This window comes from Pelodiscus sinensis, chromosome 4 (genome assembly GCF_049634645.1).
Source record: "Pelodiscus sinensis isolate JC-2024 chromosome 4, ASM4963464v1, whole genome shotgun sequence".
Lineage (NCBI taxonomy): Eukaryota > Metazoa > Chordata > Testudines > Trionychidae > Pelodiscus > Pelodiscus sinensis.
This window is the reverse complement of record NC_134714.1, coordinates 11,897,731-11,922,363: the sequence shown is the minus strand read 5'-3', so window position 1 is coordinate 11,922,363 and position 24,633 is coordinate 11,897,731.

The following is a 24,633-nucleotide window of genomic DNA, read 5'->3' as shown; positions in this document are numbered from 1 at the left end:
TTAGCTCCTGGACATTAATAAAGCCACTCCTTCTAAATGAAGTTCATTTGGCATCAGGCTGACAACTACAGATATGTTTCTGGCATGCCTGAGCTGCAAACTAGCGCTTCCAAAAGGCTGGAGACTGTCAGGATTTAGCAATAGGCTACCACAGCTTTTTTTAACCTCCAGCTCACTGGTTCAAATCCATGCATGCAACCTATCGGGGTTCTATGTGTGGCCCTGAGACATTCTGATTGCTTACTGTTATGTCGTGGGGAGTTTCAGAGCATAGGAAGAAATCAGTGGAAAGGCAGAGAGCTGGAGTAGGTGCAAGTGTCCATTTTATTGCATAGCACAGAACTCACCAGAACAAGCCCAGACTAGCTGGGCTGACCCCAGTGACCTACTCAGTTACCATAACAACAAGATCTAAATCTACAACCCAATATACAACACTTACAACAGTGCGAGAGCCATGTGCTCCCTCTGCGTCCAGTGCAAATGCTGCTGCGGTTCAGTCAGAGTATCCTTCAATTTCTAGGTCCACGAGCGCAGTTAGCAAGACTTTCCCACCCAGGGAGCTCATTTTGGTTACGACAATCTTGTGGCCCACTGAGATGAAGAAGGGCCACTCGTGCGGCCCGCTCACTAGCCTAGGTTGCCCATCGCTGATCTAATGGCTGCTTGGTGCCCTATGGAGGCGAGGGAGCTGGTGGACGCCAACCGTTTCTTTGTGGAAAAAGGGTCCGCATCCTACAAAAACTGTCATATTTGGAACCACTGCTAGAAGAGCAAGTAGAGAAGCCAAGGCGTAAACAGGCATGAAGACGGAAGGCCTTTTCCTGCCTAGCAATTGTCCCTTCGGGGACAGAGTGAGGCACAGTATTGAAGCTGAGTGAGGAAAACAATGGCTGTTGGCCCCTCGGAGAGGTCTTCAGGCACCAGTGCTATCAATCTGGCATCTCTTACCCACACAGGCCCCATGCTGAGTAGCAGTTTACTCAGTGTAGTTCTGCTGACGTGAACGGAACGGCTGCTGGAGTAAAATATCACTCAGCAGGAGTTAAAAGGGGAGCAGAATCTGTCCTTAATTTTAAACGCAAAATATAGACTCAAATGCCAAAGCCCTGTCATGCCTCAAAGGGCTCTCCACAAGGATAGAGTCTCTATATGGAGTTAAAACAGATGCTGCTCTGGAAAGTCTGCCAACAATGGATGTGTATGTGTCTACCTCTGCCAGGAAGCAACTAAAACCCCCCACATTCAAGAGTCTAGAAAACATTGTGCAAGAAAAAACAAACTGCTGATGGCATGTGTGTATACGACCCTGTTAATGACATTTTTACATAAACTCATCAGTGTCAGGGGCCGGACTCACTGCTTTGGCACCTCCTGCTGGTAGGTCTGGGGAAATTAGTCCTTCCTCAGTAGGGCATCCTCATCTGGCGGTGTTTCCCCCCATCTGTGCTCTATGCTCTTACTCCAGACCCACATTGCTCCCAGACCACAATGTCCTCTGCGAAACACCGCCCTTCCCGTAGTGCCTAAAGTGGTCTCTCATCCCCCTTCTGGGGGTTTATCAGCAGTCCTGTGTCTGCTGCCACTGTGGCTTACTGTGGCTCCCAAGCCTAGCTCCTCTGTCTCAGGGGCAAGCCGCAGTTTGTATAGGCCATGCCATGGTGGCCAAGCGGGTTATAAGTGGAGAAAGGGAGGACAGCCAGGTCCACTCACTACTGTGTCCCAACTCAGGGATCCTATGGCAGCAGCCTTGTCCTGCCCTCCTCTACTTCCCCTCATTTCGAGCTACTTCCTCTGTGACCCTTTGCACCCTCCTGGCCCTTGTAGCAAGCCTGCCACCTGGCAGGTATCAGACTGGAGCCTCAATTTCTAGTAAACTTCCCTCCCACAAGTCTGCCCAGCACTGGTCTAGCAAAGGTACTTTCTCTGGAAATCAGGTCCTGCACCTTTCCTAGTCAGACACTCACTAATTCTCTCTGCTGGGCAGCTCCTTATATACAGGGCTGCCCAAGCAAGCCACCCTGTGGTTGGCTCTTTAAAAGCTTCTTCCTCATTGGTTGGGTTCTGCACAGGTCCCTCCTACCTACCTGCTTTAACCTCTTCAGACCATTGCAGGGCAGTTGCGCGCGCGCGCACACACACACACACACATACACGCTTTAAGTCTAGGGTTGCCAGATGGTTTCAACAAAAATACCGGACACACTTGACATTACATCACAATCTACATTATATCTCATTTAGAAAATACCGGACATTTATATTTTCTCAAATTGTTTCCTGAACAGAAAGCTCAAATATTGGACTGTCCGGTTTAAAACCAGACACCTGGCAACCCTATTTAAGTCATTAGCTGTTTTTCACCATGTCTTACAATATACACTAATTTTTGAGTTCATAAAGTGAAATCTAGATCAAATTCTATTCTCAGCTGCATCTGTGCAAATACAGATTAGTGCCAATTAAGTCAATGGAGTTAATCAGGATATATATAATATAGCTCAGCTGAATTTGGCCTTTTAACATTTGGTTCTTTAAATGCAGCCCAGGAAGGGGAAATGAAGTTTGGGGTTTTGCCATTTTTTATTGTTGTTCTTACAATTTCTGTGGCTACAGGGCGGTCTCATATTTTTCCCCCCAAACCTAAGCTATGTCAGAAAAACCACATTCTATTTTGTTGTGAGATTATACATATTGATAGCTTTTTCAGCCCTTTAGTGATTTGGTCCTACAGCTTTAACTAAGAGATTTCTCCCCCCTCCCCACTCCTATATTCTTGATGTTAACAGACAAACAGTCTGAATAAAAATATTTTGCCTTGCTTGGTATTTCTCATATAATAAAACTACTAGCTTTCCAGTTGTCCATAGAATCTTCCAGGGAAAAAAAATTTCTAATGTAAAACACAAGCAGGAAAAAACATGTTGGGGAGAGCCAGACCCAGATCTGGTATAAATCAGCATAGCTCCATTAAAATCAATAGATATATGCTGTTTTTTTAGGAAAAAACTTTTAGAAAAACTTCTTGGGCCATCTATCTACATCATAAAGAGATCCTCCCCCCCCCCCCCCCCAAAAAAAAAAGACAACCCCATTCTCTTTCTTTGCAAGTCAAGGTTAAGGGATATTTTCACTCTCACAAAGGTGCTTGGGTCTCCTGTCAGACACCATCTTCAACTGCATTCCACTCTAGAGGTCTGATTTATCAAAGAAACATGCCCATTTAATGCAACCAATGCAAGGCCATAAAGGAACACATACCTTAGTGTTCTGCAGTGAGAAAGCTTTGTGCATTTTATACATATATCAGCCATCTCACTTTGATTTAGTGATGTATTTTGCAGCTCTGTCTGCAGAATGCACACGGGTATCAAAGTAACTTTTGAAATATATGAGTTATATTCCAAGAATAAGATTGCTCTCTAGTTAAACCTCTGCAGAATTCAGACCACCCACTTACAAAAGACAGCAAGCAGTTTGTTCCAAAACCTCAACAGTTCAGATTAGCACACTAATTATCTGCACAAATTATGGGACCTTGGCATCTATCAGAAAAGTCCAACACACGCGGTGACACTGTTCATCCTGCCCAGGGTCTTTCAAAGGTAGACCTGGAAGAATTGAGATATACCCAGGTTTGCAACAGTCTAATCTTCAACTCAACACGTCAGCATTTGCAGAGCATGTGAAGAGCTTTTTGAATTTCACATGCATTCCACGGAGTTCCTTAGAGTCCTGGATGCCTTGTCACTTTGCGACATGTCCATGTTGTTCTGAAATAACTAAATTGTATTACTTTTCCTTCCTTGTATCCACCCAGTGGTGTTTTCAGCTAGAGATCCAGAATCCAGTACGCTATCCTATTAGCTAGCACATTGCCTATTAGTAAGGTTTTTTGATCAACAGAACCTCTGGAGGTAACTTGCCCAGGCAATTAACTGAGTACTTTTGTATTCCAGGGGAATCCTGTACCAAAAAATTAAAAATGTTACAAAATCCTCCATATTTTGTCAAAAAACCCACAATATAATTATGCCAGTTTCAATTATTTTGGCAGTTTTTGAAAGTTACCTGTCAGCAAGTATGTCTGTAAAAATACAGACAGCAACAAAAAATTCCCCCAGGAGTAGAGTTAAAGAAACCCCGGGGCCCACATGGATCCTCACAGCAGAATCAAGGTATAAATTACCCTAAACTGGGAGAGATGGGGAGGAAGGCAGCAAGCAGATTAGCCAGTTAAGAGAATGTATTAGCTTGGGCGGATGTGTGTGTGTGGGGGGGAGGGGGAGAGGGGGGGGGAAAGGATGCTCAGGGAGAGGCCAGGGTTCTCCCAGCTTCTCTGAGGGCTAACAGACCCCAAGACCTACTAACCTGCTCCTAGCCCTCTGCCCTTCTTCAGCTTCCCCTCTCTCAGGAGCCTTGCCCCAGGGACTGTTCTCCTTCAGCCGCTCCTCCCGTGCTCACGGCCCCCTCCCTTGGGGCACAGATCTATGCCCTCATCTCTCCCTTCCCCTGTAGATTGACTCCCCTTTCACACTCCACTGCCCCTCCTTCAGGATCCAAAACCCGCTCCTGCCATTGGGGATCTTCTCTTTCTTCCTCCCACTACCACCACCACCACAGAGGCCTCTGTGCTCCCTTCTACCCCTACCATGAGGTACCCGATGCTCCTCCTACCACTACTGGGTACTGTGCTCCCACTCCCATCCTGACTGACTCCTCCTTTGCCTGCCCTGTCCCCAGAGGATATAGTCAGAGGGTGAACCCCTGGTTTGGGGACCAATGTTGTTGAGAAAAAAAAGGCATTGCGCCTTTAAATGGCCCTGCGCTCCTCACTCCCCCACTCCCGTCAGACACGGCAGGGGAAAATTGTCCCCGCCAGGCTTCCATCCGATGGAAATAGGAAATACCGGACATTTCATATGTCTGGTATTTTTTTTTACCGGATGGGGGATTCGAATAACAGACAGTCCAGGTGAAAACCGGACACCTGGCAACCCTGTCCACAGAGCCGTGGATGCACAATCAAGATGCAGGGTAGATGAGCGAAGAGAAGGGTCTATCATGGGCTGCTAAGAGAGTGGGTGGTCTGACAGCTGCTGTGTTTCTGCTGATGTTCAGCACCTAAACTAGGCGGGGGCTTGGTATGCACAGGACCACAGAAAGCTAAGTCTAAGGCTGCCATTATGAATAGCTGTCATTAGAGGAGGTGTCCTACCAGGTCCAAAATCAACAGGAGAAAAGTAGCAGCGTAAGCAGGATCTGCTGCCTCTATAAACAGGCAGGTAAAGCATTTTACGTTCCCAGCTAGCCAAACAACAAAAAAGTCTTTCCTGTTCTATAGACGCTCACAAATGAGCTGGAACTGGTTTTACTGTGTATTGCAGAGAGGAACAAGTTTGGCTTCTCATTCACTGGCACGCTCTCCTTTTAGCAAAGGCTGTATTGGTTTTGCTTCTGTAATACAGTGTTCAGGGGAGGAACATTTCAAAACTGTACCCATAATAATCACCAATGGATGTATTCTCAAAAGGTTTGTACTTCCCCCTCCTCAGGAACCAAATAAGCAGATGCTTTAAAGTAATAACACATAATATGAAGTCTGTTTTCCTCTCAGGCCAAGAAGCTGACTTTGCTAGATCATATGGGTGCCTCAGGACTCCAAGAGGCTTACCCTTTAGAGAAAGGATTTTCTTCCATAGTAGAAACTGGAGAAGGTAGAGATCTCCAGTCTGCTATGCTAGCAAAAGGCAGGGAAAGGCCTCAGAGGACTTAGTAGAGACTGACATCCCCTGAATAACTGAAAGAGGAATCTAGGAACACTGCAGCTGCCCCCAGACAGGGCTGACTGTATGTTACTGATGGGAAAGGACTCTTGAGGAATAGTGAAGGGGGCTGAATAAAAATGGCAGTGTGATCGAGCAACGCCAAAGAGGCAGGTGGTGGCTGGGCTTGCCTGGTTGCAATTCAGATATTTTATACCTGAATACAGGTGACAAGCCACAATTCCAATTCCCCCTTTCAAGGTATAAAGACCTCCTTTGAAGTTAATAGACATGACTTACATCCGATGGCAGAAGATTTGGACCTGCAGAGACTCGCTCATGGAGAGCCAGCCAGCTGTGGAGCATAACCAGAAGCCGCAAATCTGGCAAGCAGTGTTCATGAGGCAGGAGCTGAGGGCCCACAACTGTTTTGTTTCTTGCCCTTCATCTGTGTTGTACTGGATCTGAAGATTAATGTATTAAACTGGGAAACCACTGAGCAGGAGCTGAACAACTTACACACGAATGTAAGCAGGATGATACCCTGGAGAAGCAGGGCAGAGCTATTATTCCTATTTTACAGCTGGGAACGGAGGCACTGAGAGGATAAACGTTTTTTCCAGAGTCGTAATTTAGTGCCTCGACCACAAGACTGTCCTTCCTCTGTTTCTCTTACAATTTGACAATAAGTAGGAAGAGGAGATGGAGCCCAGCCTTCTAGTCCCTTTGGCTCGCTGATCAGCCAGCCAAGAGCGATGCTTGCAGGGGTTACAATGACTGGTGTACAAGACAGAAAACTGTGTAAACACGTGCAGTCAGACACTGTAGGGCATCAAGTGTGACGAGACTGTGTTCTGCCCGTGCCCACAGTGGAGCCATTCTCAAAAAGCTGTGGAGTGGAATTGGGATTTGCGTGCATAGCTCCAGTACCCTGCTTAAGCCTTTTTACTGCCCTCGCAAAAAGTGATTCGTTTGAGGGTCAGTTCCCCTCCCCCCCCATTTCATGCCCTTGACTCTCACTGCAAAATAATCAGCATTTCACATCCCAGCCGCACACGGCTTCCTGTTCTAACTAACCCGTCTGTGTTGCTCCCGAACAGCTACATATTTATGTGGATGTAAATTTAATGAGACACTCAGTGCCCCATGATAATGAATTGGCTGTTTCAAGAAACTAGAAACTACCCCGAGAGTTAGTGCATCTCTAACCCGTTTCTTTTCAACAGCATTGCATATTTTCAAGTTCTTTAGCCACAGCCGTACCTTTTAACACAGAGCTTCTTTGAGCAGCTTGGGGGGGAATTCAAATATTGTTGCTTAGGAAAATTTCCAATTCGGCTCCAGGGTAACCGAGCTTTTGCTTATTTTTAATGAACTTTTAAAGGCCATCCAGTGAGACTGTACGAAACCCAACATGCTCCACGCCACCACAGCATGGGTAGAAGAGTATGCACGCAGTCACTGAACTTGCTAGCAAATAAATAATCAATAAAACCTAGCTCTTATATAGCGCTCTCCCGCCACAATCTCCAGTGACAAAGAACGATCTCATGAACTCAGTCTGGCCAAAAGAAAGGGTGAAACTTTCCTTATATATTCAGACAGCTGCCCTTTCACAACAGTGACCCTGTCTCCTTGTCTTGTATTGCACCTCCTCTGCTCCAGCCAAGGAGGTCAGCAATGTCCAGATCTGAGGGGGCTTGACTGCTCCGTGTCCATCTCCATGTTACCCCGGAGGCATTGAATACTCATCTTATCTCTGTAAGATACTGATATAGCTCCCCCCTCACCATAGTAGTCAGGTGCCTCAAAATATTCAATATTTTTATCTTCACAACATCCCTGTGAGATAGGGCAGCAGTGGTGTCCCCATCATACAGACGGAGAACTGAAGTGCAAAGACTTGGGGCACGTCTACACTAGGAAACTATTTCAAAATAACTAAAATCGCTTTCATAACTCTCGAAATAATATCGATCTAGTATGTCCTCACTGCAAAGAAGTCTTGGAATTAGTCCGGGGCAGGCTCCATTAATGTGGAGGCGCTACCTCAACAATTAGAACCCCAGGAAGCACTGGGGAGTAATTACTTTGAATGACTCTGGGGAGGTGTTATTTTGAAATAGTGGCACTGGAGCACCCACACTACCGCTATTTTGAAATAACTATTTCGAAATTAGTGTTATTCCCCAAGGAAAGCAGAAGTACAGATTTCAAAATAAGTGGCTCGTTATTTCAAAATAACAGGCTAGGTAATGTGGACGCTCAACTTATTAATTCGACCTAAGGGGGGCTATTTCAAAATAAAGCCCCAGTGTAGACCAGGGCTAAGTGACTTTCCTAAAGTCTTCCTCAACTGATCAGGGAGGTCTCTTTCCTCCTTCAAATCCCTCATAAAGACCTACCACTGACCAATCCCATGATTCCCAAGGGGGTTGGAAACCCTACATTTTCAAAATCAGCCTGTAAGTCCAGGTGCCCCATTCTGGGGTGCTTCAATTGAAAGCTACCAGCAGTTATTGCCACGTATCACTGTTTTCTCACAAAGGCAAGTCACAAGTTTTACTCTTGCTGGAGTACTGTGAGTGTGTGAGAACCCTAACTTTCACTATTTAAAAGGTAGCTGTGTAGCCCTGGTTGTAGTGAAAAACATGAACATGTAATGCGAGTTCACTCAAAAGGCTCAAAAACCAATAGGCAGAGAAAAAGTACCCTAATAAGACAGATATTATCCATTGATTTTTGCGGCAATACCGCAGTGACCATGAGATTTTCATCCCTCTCTTTAAGTTGACTAGTAGCAGAGCTTAATGTAATGGCTGATGACCAAAGGCTACCATCAGGAGGTGTGACAGTGTGTAGAACACTTCAGTGGTGGCCGTAGCTTGTAGACATTTGCTGTGCGTAATTGAGAAAAGCTGCTCTCCCTGCCAGCGTAAACCACACGCCTGCTGGGTGTGGTTCACTGTCCCATGTTGCGGCACTGATGCCACTTATAGAGCGAGAGAATGAATCTGTTCTACAGCCTGAGCTGAGAGGCTGCTGGTTTTTAGCTCAAGTGGTAGAGGCTCATATACTAAGTTCTGGAGGTCCCAGGTTCGGTTAGAGCTGGATGCCATTTTGTTTAGTGATACAGATCGCCACAAGGGAGACACGCACAACATCCTCTCTTTTGGAGATCTTTTTTTTTTCTATCTTGTTTTGTTCTCCTGAATATAAAATAAAAATCATTATCACTGGAAGGATACGGTTGCCGTTTCTATAGGGAAAGACATCATAATAATTTGCTTGAGTTGAATTTGGGGCCTTACAGGATCTATAGAAAGATCAGCACAATCACTAACAAAACAAACAAACAATATTATTCATCTCACATAATGCAAACAAATTCCATTTTCTAGGGAAAGAATTGTAAAAATTAAACAGCACCTTTAATAAACATTTCTTGTTCAGCTAATATTCCCCAATGTAATTTTTATTCCCTCCTCTCAGTTGATCATCTCTTTCTTAGCAGTAGTGAGAAAAATTAACCTGCCCAAGGGAGACACTTGCAGCATTGTCCTATACCACAGCAAAATAAAATAGAAGTTCATGTGGCAGGCTTGTACGACACATTCTAGAACATCTAATTTGCTTGAACACCCATGCTAGAGATAAAGGCATTCAAAAAATTGCTTTTTCAAAAGCACAATGGTGCTAAAGCACCACAGATACAGAAACAGCTATGTCATACTTTCAAAAAGAAAAAAGAAAAAAGAAAAGCAGTCCTTTAACACCACATTGCTTTCTTGTCCACAGATGCATCTAAGAACCACTTCTTAAGGGAAGCAGAATTAAAGCAGAACAATCGGACATCTTGCATTTGCAGCAGGGCACATAGCATCAATCTGGCGTTTTATTAATATGAAAAGGGACCCGGCGTATTGTGACAAAGAAGGCAATCATTTTTGCAAAAAAGTGTCACCGAACGTGAGCAGAATTCAGGTGCTAGCTTTCAGCATAAACCCTTTAATCTCACACTGCCTGGATGCAAAGGTCCCCAGAGAGGTTAGGTGGCTGGAGTCTAATCAGAGTCATCTCTGTGTTTCCAAGTGCAAGGAGTCTTTTCTGTCAGAGCCTTGAACAAGGTCATTGTTCTGTGCCTGTAATGCATGAATGCACACTAGCCCCATCAGACCACTCATTAGTATTCTATACATTGCACAGACTAAATTTGCCATTTCGTTTACAATGCTTCTCTTTGCATTTTCCCCCCTCTATATCATAGGCCTCCTCAGAAAAACAGGTGCCATGGGTAAGATTTGACAGGCATTTAAGCACATTTTGCAACATATTTACAGTAAGGCAGCAGAAATTGCCTCTTATTAACATACTAGGAAGTGATTTATTCTATATACGGGGAAAAATGAAAGGTGAATTTGGAAGTAACGTGACAAAGACGTGCAAGGGATAGAACGTCAGAAACAAAAACCATGTTTAAAAAAGGCCTTATCTTGTCACATGGGCAATGGGAACAGGCAGCTATGGAGCCAAGCCCAGTGTTGTACTCTGAGTTCAGTGAATTAGGGGACACATCCAGTTTGATAGGATCATCCTGAAGCTTACGCTACAGTCAGTTCATTAGGGCCCTGATTTAGCAAAGTACATAAATGCCCGCACTTAAATCCATTCAGAAAAGCACAACAGCACGTTTTAAAATTTCTCCAGTACTTCAGTGGGAGCAGGGTCATTATTCAGCAAAGCACTTAAGTGTGTGCTTCAATTTAAAGACACCTATTCCTGTTCAGCAAAATAAGAAGCAAATGCTTGAGTACATAGCTGAACTGGGGGTGAGAGGCTTGCTCTTGCTTCCAGTAAAGCTCAGGGGAAAATTCACATTGATTGGAGCATCACAAGAGCCAGCCCTAGGCTCGTACTGTGTAGCTCATTGAGTTTCTTCTTGTCGATACTGAATTGCCATAGAACCATGTCCATGTCATTATGGATCCAGTCCTGCAGGACTGGGCTGGCAGACTGCTTTGCTGTTATTTGTCTTTCGGGCAGCAAAGTATAATCCAAGGTCATATGGAATTTATTAGATGGCAATATCTTATGTTCCCAGTTTATTCTAACAACAGCTAAGAGGCATGAACGAATTCGGGATACAAGAGCTCGGATAAAAGAGCAGTGAAGAGTGGTTCCACTCTCTAGTCTGGCACCACCTGTTGGCCGTCTTGGGGATCGCTCTGCAGGTCAGTACGTCCTCTCCTGATGGTGCCTCATACACAGTCATATCTGCTCTTGGACCCATGTCACTCAAAGGATCACCGTGTCCTCTTTATGACACAGCCCTCTGGCCACATCATGATCTGTGTGCCTCTCTTCTGGCAGTCAACTGTCCAGTCACTTCCCCAATGGCAAGTGGAAGGAGTGGTGGACCTAAATTCGCCATTACACCGGGTCCCATTACAATGGCAGCCATGTGTTGCGTCCTGTCCAACCTCTCAGCACATTTCCCTGGGCTGCTTCCCTGTAGCCCCAACACCTTCATGCTCAAGGCCTCAGCATTCCAGTCCTAGCAACCAACTAACTACACCAGACAGACAGGACTCCCCCCCATCCCGTTCCTGCCCAGAACTGCTGTTTCCAGGACGCTAGCTACCATCCTCAATCCTAGCAAGTCACTCAATCCTTCCTCCTAGAGCTCCAGCAAGTAACTAACCTTGCAGTGCCCTGGGACTCTTCTTATATGGGCCTGCTGAGCCTAGATTGGCTACTCCTCACAGCCTCTCTTCCATTGGCCCCTTCCCATGCAGCCTTCCTCAGACTCTATTAACCCCTTACATGCCAGTGTGGGGCAGACACCCCCTCACAGATACAGCCACTTGGGTTAGCAGCTCAAGTTCAATCTCAGATTCCTCTACAGGAGCCTATTTTAACCCAGATTGGCTATGCTAATTAAGAACATATTTTTTCCCCAGTGCTTTAGTCTTCCAAATGGAATAATGAGATAAGCCCCACTGAATTCTTTTCTTTTGGAATCAAGAAAATAAGGCCTCTGATCTGTGAAACCACACGGAACGTCACTGACTTCTCTGGAACTCTGCATATGCATAATGGTCCAACCATACAGAACTGATCATTGGATTGGGGCCCAGAAGAGGTTTTTTGGATGAGAGGACTTAATCCTCCCTTGCAAAAAACTGACTACCCTGTTTGTGTGCCTTGTAATGCAGCTGTGGAACTAATGCATTCTCAAGCCTGCTGCTCCGCTAACACATGTTTTATGTGGTCACATCACTGCATAGAAAATAAATACAGTAGAACTTCAGCGATATGAGCACAAGGAACAGAAGTTGTTTATAACTCCAAAGAGCTGAAAAAAACATTATGGCGGTTCTTTCAAACATTTACTGCTGACTTAATACAGCTTTGAAACTTTACCGTGCAGAAGAAAAATGCTGCTTTTAGCCACCTTAACTGAAATGAAACAAGCACAGAAGCAGTTTCCTTATCTTGTCAAATCTTTGATTTCTAAACTTTCCCTTTATTTTTTTAGTAGTCTGCATTTAACACAGTGCTGTACTGCCTTTGTTTACTTATTTAACTTTGTTCCCAATGTGGTGTGTGGTTGACTGCTCACTACGCAACTCTAGTGTTCGTAATGCTGAGGTTCTACTGTAATTTAAAAGGAATCATTCTGCCAAATTCAAAGTTTTAATGCACCATTTAAACTAAATTCTGAGACAACTCTGACCTCTGAAGGAAGACTGAGCCCTAAGGGTATGCCTTGGCTGCACCTCTGTCAGCAGAGGTATGCAGATTAGGCAGGCTGACATTGCAAATGAGGCAGGGATTTAAATATCCTGCACCTAATTTGCATAAAAATGTCCGCTGCATTTTGCTGACTCAGCACTTTTTCCGGCAAAAAGCGGCAGTCTAGAGTGGGATCTGTTGAGAAAGAAAGCCTTTTTCGACAGATCCTGTAAACCTCCTTGCAGGAGGCATAAGGGATCTGTCGAAAAAGGCTTTCTTTCTCGACAGATCCTCCTCTAGACTGCCGCTTTTTGCCGACAAAGTGCTGTCGGCAAAACGCGACAGCCATTTTAATTCAAATTAGGCGCAGGATATTTGAATCCCTGCCTCATTTGCAATGTTGACCTGCCTAATCTGCATCCCTCTGCCGACAGAGGGATACAGTCTAGACATACCCTAAATGCAAAGCTGTCCAGTGCACATTTTTCCTGTTATCTCCCTGCAAACCATCGAGATCAGCACATAGCACTGTCCAGTCTTTGAGCCCCATTCTAACATGATCTTGGTAACTAAGGGTATGTCTACACTACAGCGCTAATTCGAACTAACTTAGTTTGAATTAGTTAATTCGAACTAAGCTAATTCAAACTAACGCATCTAGAACTTAAAACTAGTTCGAATTAGCGTTTCGTTAATTCGAACTAGCGCGTCCACATTAAGTGGACCCTGAAGTGGGGTTAAGGATGGCCGGAAGCAGTGCCAGCAGGGCATCAGAGGAGGACTTAGAGCGTGGAGATGCTGTCTCAGGCTAGCCGAGGGCTGTGCTTAAAGGGTCCCGAACCCCACCCCGGACAGACAGTTCTCAGGGGTGCCCCGCTTGCAAAGCAGTCCTGGCTTGGATTGCCTGGACTACCCACAATGGGCACATCACAGCACTCGGCCATCAGCCCGGCTGCACTTGCCGCAGGCTGCCATCTGGGGAGAGGGGGCAATTGGGGGGCTGCAGGAGAGCTTCCACCCCCAGAAGCTCGCAGAGCCAGCCCAGTCCTCCCCATCGGGGGCTCGTGCCCCATTCCTCCCTCACCTCCTTCCACTTACCCTTCCCTAGCCCCTCTTCTTGATGTACAAAATAAAGATAACGTGTCTTCCAAAATGGAATCTGTCTTTATTGAACAAAACTGGGGGAGACTGGGAAAAGGAGGTGGGAGAGGGGAAGAGAGAGGCTGGGAGAGGGGAGGGCAACTAAAATGATCAGGGGTTGGGAACAGGTCCCATATGAAGAGAGGCTAAAGAGACTGGGACTTTTCAGCTTAGAAAAGAGAAGACGGAGGGGGGACAGGATAGAGGTCTCTAAAAGCAGGAGTTGGGTGGAGACGGTGCATACAGAAAAGTTCTTCATTAGTTCCCATAAAGAAGGACTAGAGGACACCAAAGGAAAGGAATGGGTAGCAGGCTTCAAACTAGTAACAGAAAGTTGTTCTTCACAAAGCAAAGAGTCAACCTGTGGAACTCCTTGCTGCAGGAGGCTGTGAAGGCTAGAACTGGAACAGAGTTTAAAGGGAAGTGAGATCAAGTCATGGAGGTTGGGTCCATGGAGTGGTATTAGCCAGGGGGTAGGAGTGGTGTCCCTGCTCAAGGTTTGTGGAAGGCTGGAGAGGGATGGCACGAGACAAATGGCTTGGTCACTGTCTTCAGTCCATCCCCTCCAGGGTCCCTAGGGTTGGCCGCTGTTGGCAGACAGGCTACTGGGCTAGATGGACCTTTGGTCTGACCCAGGACGGCCATTGTAAGCTCAGGGCTCACGTCGGGGGTCTCAGTGGACCACCTTGATTCTCTTGCACACCTGCTCCTGGGTGGCCAGGCTGGCAGCTATCCTGCCCAAGCCGGCCACTTTCCTGTGCCTAGTGCGGAGATCGTGGACAAGGTCCACGATGTCCGCACTAGCCCAGGCGGGTGCCCGCCTCTTGCGGTCCCGGGCAAGCTCCTGGGAGCCGCCAGCCTGGTCCTGGGAAGAGGGGGGGGGGGCTGGGGGGCATCGGGTAGCTGGCTCAAGCCATGCCAGATGCAGGGTCTGCTGGCTGGGTGCTGGCAGGCTTGCACCTGGCACGGGCACCGTAGCCAGCCCGTGCCCCTTTAAGGGGTCCAGGGCCGGGAGGGGGGCAGACGAGTTTCCCTGGTGTTGGCCAGAGTGGCCACCAGGGAAACCTGGGGAGGGCTAGCCTCCCACTAGTTCGAATTAAGGGGCTACACACCCCTTAATTCGAACTAGCTAGTTCGAACTAGGCTTAATCCTCGTGGAATGAGGATTACCTAGCTCGAACTAAGCACTCCGTTAGTTCGAATTAAATTCGAACTAACAGAGCGCTAGTGTAGTGCCTATGAAAGTTAGTTCGAACTAACGTCCGTTAGTTTGAACTAACTTTGTAGTGTAGACATACCCTAATTGACCATTCATTATCAGTGGGAAATAGGTCAATAGAGGGATGATAGGAATTACGATAGAGAACTTTCTTGGTGTCTGGCTGGTGAGTCTTGCCCACATGCTCAGGGTTTAGCTGATCGCCATATTTGGGGTCGGGAAGGAATTTTCCTCCAGGGTAGATTGGCAGAGGCCCTGGAGGTTTTTCGCCTTCCTCTGTAGCATAGGGTACAGATCACAGCTGGAGGATTCTCTGCATCTTGTGGTCTTCAAAGTATTTGAAGGCTTCAATATCTGAGATACAGGTGAGAGGATTATTCTAGGAGGGGTGGGTGAGATTCTGTGGCCTGTACTGTGCAGGGGGTCAGACTAGATTATCATAGTGGTCCCTTCTGACCTTAAAGTCTATGAGTCTATTCTGTGAGGTATTGAGAACTCTCATCTCCTATGTGAAAGTTAAGGATAATCAGCACCAGCCAGGGGACATACAATTTCCCAGAAGTTTGGGTGCAGATCCATCAAACTGGGATACAAAGGTCTTGATTCTGATCTCTCTTTCACCAGTGAGAATCAGGAGTAAACCCCAATGAACCTACACAACTGTCAACTGAGTTAAGTGAGATCAGAAGTGGTATCAGAAGCACAGCCATAATCCAACTCAACCTAGTCTTGGGTTTTGGAGGTTTCTTTAGGAGTCACCCATTCCTGCATTCTTTCCTTCCACAATGCTTAGCCCCAGCGGTGTCAACATCTCAGGGGGTGTAGATTCCACTTGGCTCATGTATATAACAGCTATTCCGGTTAAATGAGGAAGAATGGCCCCCAGAGAAGAAAGCAGTGATTGGCTCAGTCCTGTGCCTCTTCTCAGAACATCCTTACCATCCCAACATGCCCAAATCTGAAAGTTTGATGTATCCTGCTTTCTATAATGACACGTCAAAGTCGTTCCTGTCCCAGTACTTACACTTCATCAACATAAGGGGAGTGATGTTCAAGAACTCGGCAGGGTAGTTTTTGGATTGTGTGCCTAGCCCCAGATGTTAAGCGACAGAATAAGAAAGATATAAAGCCCAATGGCCCATGGAGGTACCTCCTTTTAACCTCATGAGTAATCTCACTGGTGTTAAGAACACTATGTACTTTGCTGGATTATAGGCAATAGGGAATCTGGGGATCACCTGTTTGAGGCTTTGTTCTTGGATGTTTGTAAGTCTGCTTTCCAAGACCACTGAAATTCACAGACCTCATTCTAAAATTCACATTTAGAAGTCAATGGCAAAATTACCCTTGTTTTAAGCAAAGGAAAATCAGGCTCTAAGTTCAGGTAGAGTACAGAATTAATAGGACATAGTTCTAAAAAAAAGCATCTGATTAAGGCAATACATTTACTTTTTAATGGAAGTATTAATAATGCATGTTATTTGACTTCACTTTCTTTGAAGAAGCAGTTATTTTAATTTTCCAGTACCAATATCCAAAATTAAAAAGCTTCTACCTGTGTCAATAAAAGGCATGTACTTCATTATTTGTCATTTCCCAGTGATAAATTCAGTTCCTGTCTTGAAAATGTAATTATCCTTCCAGACATTCATTTGAATGACTGATAAATTGATTGATAAATGCGCCAAGCAGGAAAAGAAAATTGTGATGGAATGATATTTGCTAATGCAATATGCATATCCACGAGAGTGGGAATAAATAAAGGTTGGGCTCTTTCTTGGAATATCTTCATTCGTAATGTCGAGGACATAGATGGCAGGAATCTTTGCAAAACCAGCAGGGCTCAGAATGAAATTAAATTCTGTTTGTCTTGCAGATATGAGCTGTAAATGACACCATTTCCAATGCAGCAGTGTTTAATGTCTGTCCTCTAGTATGTATTCTGTGCCAGTTCAATTAAAATAGTCTGTTCTAGGACTTGATTCAAAGCCCGTGAAAGTCAATGGAAACTGGTTAAGGGTTTGGGTGAGTTCTGGTTATAATCAGTTTCTCCTGACTGCTGACTTTCTACCATTTTCCATAACAATTTCAGTCTCTCCTCAGCTGTTCTCTCATTCAATCTTCATATCGTAACAGTGTTTTTAATTTACTAATAATGTTCTGTGGAATCCTTCAAATACCAGTTCATGCCAATGACAGGACAAAAAACTGAGGAGAAAGTCTCAAACAGATGATTGCCAGATTCCCTATGAGCGTTAGTCAAGATGTATCTTTTCTAGAAAGAATGGAAAGCCTACATCTGAATACAACAGCAGCTGTTAGGCCTAGTGTATTGGCTAGGCCTCTCTAAGTTTAGTGAGCTACTTTATTCTCACCTAAGTCCTTTTAAAAAGGCATAAGGCTTAGCAATGTCAGAGAGGTCCCTAGTGATATCACAAGAGTATCCCAGGAAGTTTCTTGGTGTTTATACATATCTTGGATGGTTTCTGTTCAACTTTCTTCACATTTTGAATATTGCTCACATCCAGGGTGGCCATCAAGGTACCTCAGGAATAGAGGACAGTTACATTTAGTGCACAGGGGGCCCAGAGGAGGAGGATGTGGGGATTAAGGAGTCGGGACTGGGGATGGAGGGCCTCAGGGACGGCGGGTGTAAGAGTGAGTGTACAATGATGATGACATGGGCAAGAGCACCATTTTGAGAGTGCACGGGGAGGGCACAGCAATCGTGGGTACCAGGACGCTGCTTGCTTTTCTTTCCATTCCCCTGACTATAGGGAGCTAGGGGAAACTACACAGATTTTGTGAATTACTTCTCTGCTCTGTCCCTTCACCAGTGGGGAGTGAGAGGGTATGTCTACACTGCATTCCTCTTTCAAGAGAGGAATGCAAATGCAGACAAATGAAATTGCAGATGACACGCGGATTTGAATTTCCCGCGTTTCATTTGCATAATCGCGGCCGGCCGCTTTTTTGAAATACCCTATTTTGAAAGAAAAAATGCAGTCTAGATGGGGTCAAAATAACCCTTACTCCTTAAAAAATGAGGTTTAAGGGTTATTTCAAAAGAAGCGTATTTATTCAAAATAACCCTGTCTAGACTGTGTTTTTGCTTTCGAAATAGGGTATTTCAAAAAAGCGGCCGGCCGCGATTATGCAAATGAAGTGCAGGAAATTCAAATCTGCACTTCAATTGCAATTTTGTTTGTCTGCATTTGCATTCCTCTCTCGAAAGAGGAACGCAGTGTAGGCAAAACCAGAGACATGCACACGAGCCATGAAGTTTCCCTTCTCCTTCTGATAGTCAGGAGAATGGGAAGAAAAGTAAGCACGGCCTGGTACACCTGGACGCTGCCCTTGCTGCCTTCCTGAAATGGCGCCCTTGGACATGGGGGAGGACAGAGTAGAGTTCTGAGCCAAAACAATGGGCAGATCTTTAGTCTTACAAAATTCCGTGCCCACACAGAGCAGAGAAGGCCTCCACATTGGTTTTAAAATGACGCTCTGTCACTCAGCAAAACCACTGATTGCTCTATTTATCCAGTTGGGGGGTGGAGGGATTAGCTCAGTTCCAAGAGAACAAATGGTGATCTGTGTTAATTGCAGATTTATATACATTAATTTTGGAGTAGGCAATTGTATTGGCACATTAAGGTTGTCAATTGATACGCAACATTGACGATGGCCAGGCCCGTCATGGGGGGAGGGGAGGGGCAAAGGGGCAATGCCCCAGGGCCTAGAGATTCAAAAGGGCCCAGAGTCCAGCCACTGCCACTGCTGCAAGAACAGCAGTGGCACCCAAGGCCCCAGGCCTTTTAAATTGTCGCTGGAGTGCTGTGCAGCATGCTCCAGAAGGCTCTACAGGCTGAGGGGGGCAGGGTGGAGGTGGCACAAAGTGCTCCAGCACTGCTGAGGACTGGCAACCCCAGCCTCACTCCTTCTGCCCAAGGAGTACAGCTCCACCCCCTACCTTACCCAGGGGCCTGGCACAGCTGTTGGCTCCCCTGACAATGGCATAAAGTTCCACAGAATTTCTTGAAACTAGCTATGTTTGTACAGTGAGGCAAGGTGCAAGAAAATTCAGCTGGCCTGGTTCCAATCTCACTTTCTCCAATGTGACTCGACTGGAGTGAATTTTCCCAAATTTTCACTTGTTGTAACTTAGAACAGAACTAGGCCTAGTATCTGCTGCAACAATGCTGTCTTCTCACCAGAAAAAATACCACTTGAATACTTTCTACTAATTGCCAATCTGCTTTTAATTCATTAAGCTGTTATGCAAAATTATGAAATAACTGTAGATCTCCATGATAAAAGTCTCCCCACCCATCAACGGAATGAAAAAAAAAATCAACAGCACAGTTATAGTTACTCTCATATGATTCCCACAACAGGAGCTTATTAATGTGGCCAGGAAAATTGACTCACTTTGGGCATGTTTTTTAAGTAGCTCCTAAGTTCCATACTGCCAAGAGATTTAGATCGCAGGAGAGAGAAAAGAGAGGGGTGTATTACAGGCCCTGCTGGTTCCCATAAAAACTTTAAAAAACCCCAAACCAAATGGCAGCACCTTAGAGACTGGCAAAAATATAGATAGTGTCATGAGCTTTCATGGGTACAGCCACTTCTTCCTATGCTGTATTCCCTGCACTCAGCTGGGAATAGAGGGTATGTATCAATGGCGGGCAACCTGCAGCCCAAAAGCCACATGCAGCCCACTGGAATTATCAGTGTGGCCCATGAGAAATTTTGTTTACGGCTGCCCACAATGCCACTGGTTTCCATATGCATAGCCTTTTTCCTACTAGCATTACTAAAGTGACCAGGACTGAAAGTCAGGGCACGTGAAGTAAGGTGTGTATTGACGGCAGACAATATTGACTATGAGAGCCGTGCACTCCCTCTGCATTCAAAGTGCTGCTGTTTGGGTTCAGTCGGCACACACTGCAAATTCTAGACATGCGAGTGCCATTAGCAAAACTACCTTATCCATGTTAGTCTGTATCGGCAAAAACATCGAGGAGTCCTGCAGCAACTTAAAGGCTAAGGGTGTGTCTAGACTACAAACTTTTTCTCAAAAAAGGGATGTAAATTAGACACTTCGAAATTGCAAATGAAGTTGGGATTTAAATTTCCCATGCTTCATTTGCATAATGGTGGTCATGGTTTTTTTTTTTTTTTAACGGGGCTTTTCAACAGAAAAATGGCAGTTTAGATGGGGATCTTTCGAAAATAAACCCCTTTTTCAAAAGATCCTGCACTCCTCAAAAAATGAGGTTTACAGGATCTTTCGAAAAAGGGTTTTATTTTCGAAAGATCCCCGTCTAAACTGCCGTTTTTCTATCAAAAAGCCCCATTTCGAAAAAATCGTGGACGCCATTATGCAAATGAAGCATGGGAAATTTAAATTCCAGCTTCATTTGTAATTTCGAACTGTCTAATTTACATCTTTTTTTTTTTTCCTCGAGAAAAGGGATGTAGTCTAGACAAACCCTAACAGATTTATTTGGGCATAAGCTTTGGCTGGCAAACCCCCCCCCACTTCATTAGATGCATCTGACAAAGTGGGTTTTGCCTGTGAAAGCTTATGCCCAAATAAATCTGTCAATCTTTAAATGGCAACGCTCTTACATCCCTATCTTAAATGGTTAACCAATGAGCATGAACTTGTCGGTTGCCCAAACGATTACACATGGGTCCTGGAGCTGGCTGCCGCCCTTTGTCTTGGTTACAGCAGTCTCGAAGGAGAGCACCTCATGCGACCCACTCTCTATCTTAAGGGTGCCCATCGCTGGTGTACATGGACCAAATACTGCACAATATGTTACTGTGCTCTTAAAATCACAACTTTGTAGGGTGCATTGCTGGTCTCGGTAGATAAGTCTTTGTATCTGTACACCTGGCCCTAAGATCTCAGTAGTTCATATGGGGCACTTCTGGTTCCTTTTAGGTCCCTACATGGGCACTTAGTCCAAGTCACATAGTAGTAGCCCATAGCAAGTCTAGTCCTCCGTTTCTCAGGGCAGTTTGGGCAGTTCTGTCAAAGGATGTGGTGGTTTTGTGACAAGAGGGCCCCAAACTGGCCTGCTGCCTCAGCGAGGCACAAAGGCGTTTTTTAAGAACAAGGCACTTGAAAGACAGAATTGGCCTGTCAGCAGCTAGGTTTGGGACAGAGTCCCTGTACGGAATTCTCCTGTGTCTCTATGCGGTGACAGCTCTGTAAGGGGTGCTCCAGTCTGGTGAGCACTGTGCTAATTGCCTGATGTGGAAGATTGAGAAAAATAGCTGCTAAATGACTCATTTCCCATTAAGAATGAACCTTAGACTAATGTAGCCCCCTTCTGAGCAGCACTGTGCAATGAGCCAGTACTAATAGTGCCCTGAAGGGGGACACTCCTCCTTGCATTCACACTGTCCTGGCTCTCCAAGAGATTCCGCTCATGATAGGAGTTTTCTCTTTGCCGCGGTTTGACAGCAGTATGAATGCAATGTGGGTCAGCTGTGGGAACCGCACACAGAAAACAGGCATCGCCTTTCTTAAGCGACATCATAAACCTGGCCGGAAAACACAAGCTGAGTAGCAGGTCTTCTCCCACACGCTTAGCTCCTGCTTCTAGACATTCTCTGGCTAGCAGCTTTCCCAGCACAGGAGGGAGAGTCAGGGACGTCTTTCAGCAGAGAACTCAGCTCACAGCGTTCCTCAACGTTTGGTTGTTCCAAGCATACTGGGCTGAGCCAACAAGCACAAATACTGCAAGACCATTCAAATCAAAAACGCTGGGCCCAGACTTTGATTACAGCTGGACCCCTTTCCATCTGTCTGGCAGCAGAAAAAAGGCCGTAAAGTAGAGAGAAATGGCCCCTTGAAAAATATATCCTGTGTAAGGGGTTTCCTTGTCCCACCAGGGTTACCTGTCATGAGGACTGCCTCTGCCTCCCAAGCCAGCTGCCACTGCACAGAGCCAACAACCTCGAACATCTGTGGGAGACTGAATAGACCAAAGACAGCTCTTGCAGAAATCTGTAGCCGGCAGGTGATCCCATGTGCACCCCTGCCATCCCTACAAACATTGCCTCCATCAGCCCACAAAGCTGGGATCCCACGTTTGTGGGGACAAAAAGCACTCTCTTTATTATTCCCTCTGTGATGGGCGAGGTGCTTGTTTGTCTTTCCCTTATGTCCTCAAAGTTTATTGTCTTTGCACCTCTGAGTCAGGATAACCCCCTAGTCCCTAAGATGCTGCCAGACTGTTCGTTGTTTAAGTTTCTCCTGTCATTCAGTCTCTGTCTTTGGCCCCAAGGTGTCTTCACATACTCCTGTGTGCACACATTTGGCTTCCATTGTGTTGGTTCACAATGCTTAATTTACATTTCAACGGGTAGAAGCACAAACATTTCTGGTTTGTCAGGAAACCAGTTTCTCCACTCCCCCCCCCCCCAAATAGTCTTAATCTTTAATAATTAAAGTTAGATAACAATTGGATCCAGTGTTATGCTTATATAGAACAGCAAGAAGCTATTGCACAATATATCAGAAGGATTTCCAGTAGAAAGGAACATATAAAAAATTCTGTCACAGAAGTCCCTGGATATTAATTTTTGGTGCGGGATGCTAACAAGTCTTTTGCTACATTTATTTTGTTGCTAAGTAGGGAGATCCACCTTCATCAGGGTGATTTAAAATCATGATTCTCTTATGAGTTGTTCTTGGTATAGATGAACTTATGCCTAAAATAAGACTAGCTTCTTGTCTACCCATTTTCTCTTCAAATCCTCCTTTATAGCAGGATGAAAGACTAGAGGTTGAAAACTTACCCTCTTCTGCTGGGGAGTAATCTCTTGATAGAAAGTCTCAAAGGAGTAGCCATGTAAGTGTGTAACTTTAAAAACAATGAGCAGTCCTGTGGTATTATTCCAAAATAACAAAGAGGGTGTCTACCCTTCAAGCCATTATTTCGAAATAACTTACTCCAACTCCTGCAACCCTCATTTCACAAGGAGAAAATGACGTCAAAGGAAGAGTGTTCTTCCTTCAACTTCCTGCAGTATAGTCAGTGCCAAAAGCCTAGTTAAGCTATTTCTACATAAGCTAGACAACTGACATAGCTCAAGTTGGGTAGCTTAATTTGACTTTTGCTCTGCTGTATAGACATGCCTTTAGAGACTAACAAATTTCATGGGCAAAACCCACTTCATAATATAATACGTATTCAGCATGTGTAATCTCCACCAGGCAGATTTGAACTTGGGACCTCTGAAACTTAGTATAGGAGCCTTTACCCTCTGAGCTAAAAGCCATGCCATAGTGTAGAGGTCTCTTGTTCTTATCTGTTGCTGTGGTCTAGGTGCCACCGCATGGGACAGTGAACCACACTAGGGCTACATCTACATTGTAGCCTTCTTGCAGAAAAGCTTATGCAAATGAAGCTCGGCATGGAATAGCCCTGCGCTTCATTTGCATAATTAATGAGCAGCCGTTTTTGCACAAGAGGCTTTTGAGCAAAAAAGAGCCGTGTAGACGGCTCCTTTTTGCGCAAAAATCCCCTCGGGAGGAAGAACGGCTCTTGCACAAGAGGGGGTTTTGCACAAAAAGGAGCCGTCTACACAGCTCTTTTTTGCACAAAAGCCTCGTGAAAAAATGGCTGCTCATTAATTATGCAAATGAAGTGCAGCTATATGCCACTCTGAGATTCATTTATATAAGGTTTTCTGCAAAAAGGCTACAGTGTAGACATAGCCCAGGTGTGTGGGTTACACATGCAGGCATAACTTTTAAAATATCAATCCATACATTTCATTAGCACAATCCTGGTTTTCCCAGAGGATCTCAAACAACATTCTTTATGGATAAATACCATGGCAGTAGTGAGTTTGTCAGATCTAATAGGAATTACAGTGTAATCCTTTGCCCCCTGGAAGTGAAGAATTTTAGGCTCACAGTGAACCTTTATTTGATGTATTGTAACTGTTGACACGTTCCTCCTAAAACTTAATTTGGACAGAACCCAGTAACAGGGAACTAACTTTGCAAGCTGCAGTCCTGCAATAGGTGATACAGAAGTTCAACTGTGCTCCACATTTTTGGAATCACACATTTTGCCATAAAAAGCCTCACCCACTTCAAAGCTGACTCAACAGGATATCTTTGAGCATTTGCAAACTCCCCAAAATAATACATCTGGAGTCAGTAGTAATGTTGAAACAGAAATCCCTGACAATGGGCCATATTCTAGCCTTCATCTGTGCACAAGCTCCTGTTGTTGTCAGTGGGAATTCTGGAAAAGGAAGAAGAATAGATCCCACGCCAAGAGTGGAAGGATACATGCCAGAACTGTGTTAGGGATGTAAAAAACTCTGGTGAAGGCTTAGGGATGAAATGCTGGCTCTGCTGAAGTCAATAAGGAGCTTTGCCATTGATTTCAATGAGGCCAGGATTTCACCTCGCTGTGGAAGCCATTAGATTTAATCTATTCACTTCTGAGTAAACAGTCCAAATAAAAGGTTCTGCGTGTGGTCAGTGTGATGGTTGTGGGAGATTAATTCAAAGACTCCAGAGAGTCTGCAAAATAATTGTCCAGAGCAGTCCGGTCATCTCAATTTATAGCAATTCTGTGGCAAATTACTCTGCTTCTCATTCATTACTGCACTTTCGCCTCTCCACTAATGCACAGATACTGTAACCCTGGATGTTTTCACATCCCACATAAAGTGCAATACAAGCTCTGTGATTCAGCCAGTCAAAAACTGTCTCCTTGCCATCAATCCCACAAGCCC